We start from the raw sequence: 8,311 nt of genomic DNA, 5'->3' as shown, positions 1-8,311 counted from the left end.
TTGTATGTGAAGGAAGGAAAAATAAATCGCTTCCAAATACAACTTCATGGTTATCAAGTGGAACTGTCCTTAGTCATTACATGCATCCCTAAACAGACCACATGAAACCTGCTTAGGGATGCATGGAGCAGCAGCCAGAGGTCTCCATGCAATGAAAACTACAACTAGATGCAAGGATGTGTCAGACAGGTCCAGAGTGCAGAATAGGTCAAGATGACTGGTAACTCAAATTTAGGAGAGGCATGTGTAACTCAGCAGAAACATAGAGATATAGAAAAAAAGAGCGAGAGATAAAGCAAATATGTAAAGTAATGGATATGACCAGTGAATATTTTGTACAAAATGCAAGCAGAGAACTTTACAGGAGTAACTATGACAGCATAACTAAAAGGTAGTGCCATAAGAAAGCACAGACACAAGGGCTTGAATTATTGCAGTGAGTCACTTGACTGTCAACAAACCTGACTAATTCTTTAGAGTTAGGGAAGACAGCATAACTAGTTAACCATAAAACTATAGAGTATATTCATGAATCCCCCTTATCTGCACCTTTATTTATGAACAAATCACTTCACAAAAGGGTTGCTTAAATAAATACGTTTTCACTCTAGACTTAAACACTAATACTGTGTCTGAGTCCTGTAATTTCAACATAATTGGAAGGTTTTGGACTTTGTAAGAAAAAAAGCTTAGCCCTTACAACAGTTTTTATTATACGAGGTACCAACAAGTAGCCTGCACCCTTTCGATCAAAGTAGGCATGGCATACCACAAAACACTAGAAATTCACTCAGGTACCATGGAGCAAGGCCATTTAATGCTTCATAGCTCGATAGTAATATTACAATCAATGCAAAATTTCACTGGGATCTAATGCAGTGTGGATAGGATAGGTGCTTATGTATTCTGGTGCTAGTAAACAAAGGAGTCTAGTAGACTCTTGCTGCTGCATTCTGAACTAACTGAAGCTTCTTCATGCACCTACAGTAGTACAACAGACATCATTATCTGTTTCTCACCACACTGACAATGTACATATAAAAATATTTCCCCTGTGAGTTTTGTGGCTAAGCTTACTATTTTTCAAATGGCAGTAGTTTCTGTTTAACTATAGTGACAGGTGTAAAGATATGCATGTAAACTGCATTATAAAAGCTCAATCCCTGCATTATTTCTGCCTAGAATTGTACAAATGTATCTGGTTACAGTTTCACCAGATCTATTATTTCACTAAGTTACAAGTAATTTCTTTCTCAGTTCTCTTTTTCTTTGTCTCTTGATGCAACCAATGTCTGTTAAGTATAAAACTAGGTTTTCACTTTATATCCAATGAAAAAGTTCCTAAATTAAACTCCTTGCAGTTTTATGTTACTTTAACAAAGTATATTAATATTACAGAGTATATAAATTTTACAGAAATATATATATATATATATATATATATATATATATATATATATATATTTTTTTTTTTTTTTTTTTTATTTTTTTTTTCCCTTGGTAAACTTTTTTTTTTTTATAGATTTGCTATGATGACTTTTATATTGTTTTTTATTTACCCTTTGTTGTAATTTTGTTCTCCATTCTTCCTTCCACTTATTTTATTTAATCATAATAATGATATAATATAATAATAATATTTTTATTTATGTCAAAGTTTTTGACTCTGGCGCTTACTTCAAAATACTCTAGACTAACTAGAATTAACAATATATGTTAAATGGCATTGGGAAATGTACAAGATCTCCTTATGAGGCGACACATTTTAAAGACAGTTTAAACAAACATTTCACTGTTCAAACAAAGGAAGAGATATTTAATGTATAATGGGAACTGAAATTGATAGCTCAACTTTGTTTTGTTTTAATCCTTGAGGGTATCTATCTAGCAAATAACATTTTACACTTTTAATCCTTTAAGTGGTTAGCATTAATTTTTTATCATCTTTTTGTAGCATTAAGCAAGTTTTTTTACTTAGCACAAAATAAATATGTGCACTTTATCATGAGCATTTTAAAGCACAAACCTTAGCTTGGGTGTATTTTAAGCTTTTAATGTTCTATTCTCTCTTCTTTTCAGACCTTAAAAATGCGATCTGTAACTGCCAAAACCACTGACCCCAGGGTTGGCAAGTCTGTGTGTAAAGAGAAGCATTATGGTCAAAACTAGCCCATAAACAAGTGCAAATGTGACCCTTCCAGATTCTATACATTTTTAAAAAACTCCAAGTAGACAGCCATACTTAAAAAGCAATATCATTTATCATATATGTTTCTCAGACTATCCTTGTCTGTGTGCATTTTCTCCAGGTACACCAGTTTCCTTCCACCCATTTGAAACTGTTGTACTGGCTATGCAAAATTTCCCCTAGGCGTAAATGAGTGTGCAGCTATATCTACACTGCCCTGCTGGTATTACATTCAGAGTGCATTACTGGAATAGACTCCAGATCCACCACAACCCTGACTAGGTTACAGCAATTGAATATGAATGAGTTAATAACATTTCTAATAAAATAATAAGCTGATGAATCATTTAATAAAATAATAAATTAGATGCTTTTCTGTTGAGATCTTTCCCATCAAAAAGGCTTTTCCTTGCAGAATTGTTTCTTTTTTTTGTGTACCATTATGTTGTAATGCTAAAAAATGTCGTGTGCAAAAATACCAAGAAAGCAGCAGTTTCTGTAATATCTATTTTAGAGTCCGTAATGTCTATTTTATGTTGTCTATGTTATAGAATAATAGTTTAAAACTTCTTAGAAATATGGTTGAGTCCCACTTTCTTGTGTTTGTTGTGCAGGATTCATGCACCAGCAAACATGCCACCTACACTGATCTGGAGAGCTGCAAATGAGACCTAACTTAAATATGACTCCATTGATGTCCTGGAACCAACTAAAATGTAGATTCTGTTAAATCTATTAAGTAGCCAAGCCAGTGCACAGGGTTATATATTTCATCTGTATATTAAACCTCTACGTTCTACTCCTTGTTAAACACACACGCACGCACGCACGCACGCACGCACACACACACACACACACACACACACTCAGAGCACATGATTAAGGGTTCCTGAATAAAAATTAATCTTACCACCTTTGTACATTGTACATTAGAGACTGTCTCATTAGACAAAATTCTCACAGAGGAACATACTTTAAAGGTACTGTATATGGTAAAGATGTATAATGAGTTGGATTTCACTCTGAATCTGACAGGTTAGCTTTTGTGTCTTGACTTATCTCAAGCTTTTTTTTTTTTCTTTGCCAATGAAGCTTCCGGCTTACTCATTAGGTACCCAAATCTACATTCTTGAGTGCTTCTGTACTTCATATAGTCAGTGACTGTTAGTGACTGACTATTGTTAAAAGCAATATATAAATTGAATTGCCTTCTACTTATATATGATTTAAATTTATTTTATAGAAATAAATAAATGTATTATTTGCATTAAACTTTGCATGATATGCCATTTAAACTTAGAATTTTATAAACCGATAATAAGTGGACTATCCCTTTATCATTATATCATTATGATCGGGGTTAGGGAAAAACATTGAATATAAACACTGTATATATCTTGCTCTCACATTTTTTGTGTAAGAGGGAGAGAGAGAGGAGACAACAGAGACCTCTCTTGGTATCACATATAGGCACCACGCCCACGGTGGCCACAGAGGGAGAGACAGAGACATTGCAGAGTAAACACCTACATCTAACTGAAACCATGTTTAATGTCTGGGCTGCAAAGCCACAGCTCACACCCAGCACACACAATTAACGGTTCTCTTTTAAATAAAAACAAGCCCCTGCAGAAGCAAAATCATAGCTTTCTAAACCCTTCTGAAGCCCCTCCCCCCGCGCCCTAAAATACAAATATTAAAAACATATAGGGTGAGATCACTGAAATGAACTGGTGTAACTTGTGCAATTTGATCCACAAAACATTGATGGAACTCTAATCCCCAATGACATATTACAAAACAGTAGGCCATTCAGATAAAAGAAAATCAGTTTTCTGCTCCTGCATTGTAATATGACCTTGATTATGACCATAGACAGAGAAAGGAGACATCAAGATAAACATATATACACTGGCACACACTCACAATCACTTTCGACAAAAGTAAAGCCCAAAAGACCATAAGCATTTATATCATGGTCATTCTGAATTTCACGTACAGCACACTTTGCCATGGAAACAACTTCTATACTACAATGGGAACTGAAATTCATCACGATGACATAACACCAAGTGCAAGCCTAATAATGTACTGTAACCTGTTGAAAACACACCACAATAGTAATATCACATTGGCCCAATGACAAAATAAACACAGTAAATCTAACCAGACCTGTTGCACCACATTTCTCACTCCTTAGGTACGTGTGTAGGCACCCATCAGCCATATGAATCAGCAATATTTTTCCCAGCCTACTCTATGAAGTACAGCAGTTACACACTTACTGTTTTAAACACACACACACACACATATATATATATATATATATATATATATATATATAAATACCTATTAATGGTGGATTTTCATCATTTAATTGTCACTGGGTACAAAATGTCATTAAACTGCATGAGGCGGTAAACCAGTGCTTGTTTTTTTTATATTAAACACATAAATTGCTTCATGCTTCACTTTAATAGACTGCAATTTTAGTAATATAATGTACAACCAATATAAAAACCATGCATGCTCAAAATGACACATTATTAAAAGCCATTACAAAGCCATGCAGCATGCTGAGGTTCATGAATAAGATTAATTTTTTTTTATTATTCTTAATTCTGTATTCATCTTGTCACTTGACAGTTAATTGGTGCTGATTGCATCTTCATTTTTACTCTGTATCCCAAGTTTAAACAATTTGTCATAATAATAACTTTCAGCAGCCATTTCATCTATAATTTTGTTTGTGTGTTTATGTGTGCATTTGTGTGCCCATGCGCATGTGTCTGTGTGTACATCATACGAAGCTGTTTCAGATCTTTAAACTTAATCTCCTGTAACGCAAAGACAGGCTAAGCAAACACATAGTACACATTTTAAATGATAACTGTATTAATTAAAACAAAAAGGTGATGTAATGGCAATTATGCCTGTGGGGAAAATTATTTACTTTTTAGTTATTTTGTCCAAAAAACTACCCAACTGCATAAATAAGAGGTTGCAGCTGGACTAGACACACCCATGGCCTAATTATTACCAGCTCTGTTCAATTCCATTATCACTTACATAGACCATTTTTGGAATCATAAAGTTGGCTAAAAAATCTCATAAAAATCAAAACAAATTCCAGAAGAGATGAGAAAGAACGTGATTGTAATTTGGGAATCCACAGTGAGTGGAATTATCTATAAAACAATAGAGAACCTTTCCAGAAGTAATAGTTCAAGTGCACAATGACAATTCATTCAGAAAGTCACAAAAGATCCAAGGAAATCATCCAAGGAACTGCAGGCATTTCTACCTGGGTAGAAATGGCATCCATGGTAGGGTGATGAGGTGAAAACCATGGATAATGCAGAAGAACACAGTGAAGAGGATAAGCAGAAAGAAGGCTTAGCTAAATTTGCCAAAATACACATTAATGACCCTCACATATTTTGGGAGAATGCTTTATAGGCTGATTATGGCTAAAAGTTTGAAAGCCAGTGATCTAATTACATCTGACAGAATTCCACAAAAATAATGTTACACCTATGAGAGAAACATGAATTATGCTCATTACTAGAAAATCTTGAAGGAGAACTTCAGGTCATTAGTCTATTAGTTAAGACTCAAGAACAACTGGGTTATGTAGCAAAACAATGAGCCCATGCATGAGAGCAAGTTGACCTCTGAATGGCATAAAAGGCATAAAATGCAAGTTTTGGTGTGGCCAAGTCAAAGACTGAGCTTGAACCTCATTGAGATGCTGTGGAGATACTTGAGCAGAATATTCATGCTAGCAAACCCATGCACACACATGTGGCCCTACTAAAGCAGTTCTGCCAAGAAGAGTATACAAACTATATAAAGTGTTTATATAGGTGTGCTGTGGTATATGCCACTAAGATGTTAATAGGAGATCCTTTTGCAAAGTAAGGCCTATATGAATGGGTCGTTTGTCCAGCACATCCATAGATGATTAATTGGGTTGAGCTCTACAAGATTGGCTTTTATGCCTGCTGTAGGTGTTTCCACATGAATACACTAAAGATCTTTCCTGCCAAATTAATTTTTACCAAAATCTCAACCTCAGTTAAATGAAGAGCTGCATAGTATACATTTGTTATACATCTTGCTAGTATAAATCATTCTCCTCTCAATGCTTTTTTCCTCATTTTGTCTCAGGATGGTTTTACATGCCACTGTAACCTCTGGCTTATACATAAGGAATCTAATTCTGCATTCATATGTCTGTAACACAGCAACTTGACTGGTAAAAACAGTATATCAAAAAAATTTTTTTATTTGAATTCTTATATGAATTTAATCTATCTTTTATATGAATTAATACTAGCTATATGAATGAATAACTGATACATACATTAATATATAGAACTGAACTTAAACTATAAATATATGTAAATATATGATTAGGAGGGACTATTCCTTCATTATAACTACATTAGGGAAAAAAGAACAGTGAACAAAGACAGCAGTTTTCAGACAAAGCTAAATTAATCTTCCATCTGATATATGAGAGCTCAGTATTCGAAACAATGCTGACTATATTTTATGTAAAATATTACATATTTAACAATATAATCTGATTCCAAAATCTAAACATGAGACACCAAAGTGCTGCCCTCTTTTGGAAGAAAGGAGAGTGAAATCAAACTGCATAAAGGATTATTCATTTATCAGGTAGCATTAAGTCTGAAAACCTGGCATGTCTGTTAAAATGACAAAGACATTCCTATCTAAAATCTTACTTATCTGTGGGCTGGCTCGATAACAACTGTAATTATGGTTCAGCCCAGGGTGGTGCACCTAATATCATAAATGTCCTCAGCACAGGATTCACAGTGCATAAGGGGGAGGTGGTTTTTCAGTGCTGCCCAGCCAGGAAAAAAGATGAATGTCTTTGAATAGAGAGCAGATATATGAAACCACAGTCTCCCTTTTCATAGTGTAGAAGAACATGGGGTTGGCTGCCAGAGGAGCAAAAATACTACCAACTCAAGGAATGTCTTGGCATTGGCAAATAGTGAAGTGAACTCATTATGAGAGAGATGGAGGGAAGACAAGGGAGAAAAAAGTCCCTTAGGCATGTTGCCAATAGCCTCCAACACAATTGAGAAACCTTGAGCTCATCTTGTGGAAACCATGAATTTGATTTTCACCTAGCTACTTGCCTGCTAAATCAACATTCTTCGCTTCAATTATTCTCTCTTTACTTACTCCATTCCACTTGTCCTGATCTATTATTCAAGCAAGACTCAAGCCTCCTTTATAGTTAACTGTTGGAAATATTTTGTCAGGGGCACTACAGGGCCAACTGAAAGTTTTAAGATCCTTTTAGGTTTCCCAAAATTTGTTATGTTTTCCATCTTACAGTGGATTCAAATCCATTTTTATCATGCACACACTCTACAATGACAAAGTAAAAACAGGTATTTGGAGTGTCTTGTTAATTTATAAAAAAAAAATTAAAACTGAAATATCTAATTTACATACAGTAGGTATTCAGACCCATCACTTATTACTTGGTTAAAGCACCTTTGGCAACAATGACAGCCTCAAGTCTGCTTGTGAATGAGGCTACAAGCTTGAAATGTAAACTGTTGCCCTCCGGGGAAAATTTCACTCTAGCTAACTCTTTAACTCTAACTGCCTAATCTCTCAGTCCCAGTTTAGAAGAACATACCCACCACATAATGCTGCCACCACCATGTTTGACTGTAGGGATGGTTTTAATAAGGTGATGTACAGTGCCTGATTTGTTATCAGACCAGATGTTATAAGATCAGAAGATTTTGTTGTTCATGATCTGAGAGGCCTTAAGTTTTTTTTTTTTTTTTTTGGCAAACTCCCAGCAGGCCATCATATACCTCTTAGTGAATAATGGCTTCTGTCTTGCCACTTTACCCTAGAGACCTAATTGATGGAGTGCTTGAGTGATGGTCGCCTTTCTGTTTGGCTCTCCCATATCCACAAGGAAACTCAGGATCAGATTTATAGTGACCCTTGGGTTCTTGGTTACCTGTCTGACTAATTACCTTTGTCCCTGATTACTCAGGTTGGCAGGGCAGCCAGATATGGAACGACTGTTGGTGAAATTTTTATGTATCCTTTTCCCAG

Source organism: Clarias gariepinus, chromosome 12 (genome assembly GCF_024256425.1).
Source record: "Clarias gariepinus isolate MV-2021 ecotype Netherlands chromosome 12, CGAR_prim_01v2, whole genome shotgun sequence".
Classification (NCBI taxonomy): domain Eukaryota; kingdom Metazoa; phylum Chordata; class Actinopteri; order Siluriformes; family Clariidae; genus Clarias; species Clarias gariepinus.
This window is presented reverse-complemented; position numbering follows the sequence as displayed.